The sequence below is a fragment of the Pundamilia nyererei genome, unplaced genomic scaffold (assembly GCF_000239375.1).
Source record: "Pundamilia nyererei isolate P.nyererei 1_Seehausen unplaced genomic scaffold, PunNye1.0 scaffold00422, whole genome shotgun sequence".
Taxonomy (NCBI): Eukaryota; Metazoa; Chordata; class Actinopteri; order Cichliformes; family Cichlidae; genus Pundamilia; species Pundamilia nyererei.
In genome coordinates this window covers 270075-271427 of record NW_005187823.1, presented here as the reverse complement: position 1 = coordinate 271427, position 1353 = coordinate 270075, and the positions used below count along the sequence as shown (strand labels likewise).

The 1353-nt window shown below is 38.1% G+C and overlaps 1 protein-coding gene across 1 annotated transcript in view; it reads left to right on the top strand.

The window, feature by feature from the left end:
- The first annotated feature begins 6 nt into the window (after positions 1-6).
- The window catches only part of LOC102205139 (phosphatidylinositol 3-kinase regulatory subunit alpha-like), a 16080-nt gene continuing 14733 nt past the window's right edge, over positions 7-1353 (top strand). Inside the window, exon 1 of the mRNA XM_005753350.1 lies at positions 7-168. The gene's annotated coding sequence lies outside the window, so the exon portion shown is untranslated. The remainder of the gene's footprint in view (positions 169-1353) is intronic.

Sequence of the window (1353 nt, the reverse complement as noted above, 5' to 3'; positions counted from 1 at the left end):
TACAGACGGACGAAGCACGAGTGTCTTCATCTGGGAAATAATCGATAAAACAGCGGCACGTCTCAGCTTTGGACTCCATCGGGAGGTCGTGTGCCCTCACTGCTTCGTCATGGCGCCCGCTGCTCGTGCTGTTGGAGGCTTTTATTGGTGAAACATCAAGAAATAAAGGTGAGACGTTTGAGCGTCTGAAGCTAGGTGGCTAAGCTAGCGCTGGCATGCATTGTCGTTTCCCGTTTCCTGAGGGCATCCATCGTCTGAAAGCTGCTCCTGATGCTGTTTTACAGCTTCTGGGAGCTTTACTTAAACTCTGTATCGATTACGATTTCATGTGGCTAAAATAAAGTCAAAGTGTTTGGTTTTAGGCTCTGTGGGATAAACCCCGCGAGGTGGAAAGTCCCCTTAAAGTGGGGTTTTCTTCCTTTTCTGCTCTTTGAGTGACGAAAGTACCTTTAAAACCCGACAAATGTTCTGTGTTTGGTGTGTATGTTTGTATATTGTGTGTATTTTATAATTATTAGCATTTTTAAATGTCGTCGCTTTGTTTTCATTTATACGTCAATTTATCCAGAAATTCCAGTTTATTTAAATTAAATCTTAACGCATTTCCGCTTAAACCTGAACTAATTAAAATTAGTCTTATCGACTTATCGGTCGATTAATGATTCAAGAGAAATTGGCGAAATTCAGATTCCAGCTCCTCAGTTTCGGACCTTTTTCAGCCACACGGGAAACTAAATGCATCAAATCTGTTTCTGATTATTGGTTCAATGTCTGACTGTTAAACGTCAGCAGGAACTTCTGCTGATGTTGTTAAAATGTTGTGCAGCAGGCGTGTAACTCATTGTTGTCCCAGTTTATTATTCTCAGTTCTTATTTTCATGTTTTATGTTAGGATTTAATGCCAGAAATATTTTTCACAAATTCCGAAGTTCAAAATTAAAATTTGAGCTCTCCAGCTCCGAATCACGTGATCATTATAAACGTCTGTGAACAGAACGCAGTTTGTGGATTAACTGGAGGCGATTTTTACATTTAAATGATCAAAAACTAAACACGTTTCATTTCTGTGGTTGGATTTAAGCTACAGTTATTTACAGCTTAACAACAATAATAATAATAGTAATCCTCAGATGATTTTTGTCACGTGATTCATAAATAAATATAAAGGTGAACCACTGTGGAAAATGAGGCTTTGTTTGCATAATAACAATGTTGTCTCATTTTTATTGTTATACATCCACATTCTTCAGAAATGAGAAAAGTTGTGAAATCCTCGAAAAAAAGAATTTATTATAACGATGATGATGATGATGATGATGAGGCGCCTGATGAAGACCTGGAGTGTCTGAGTTA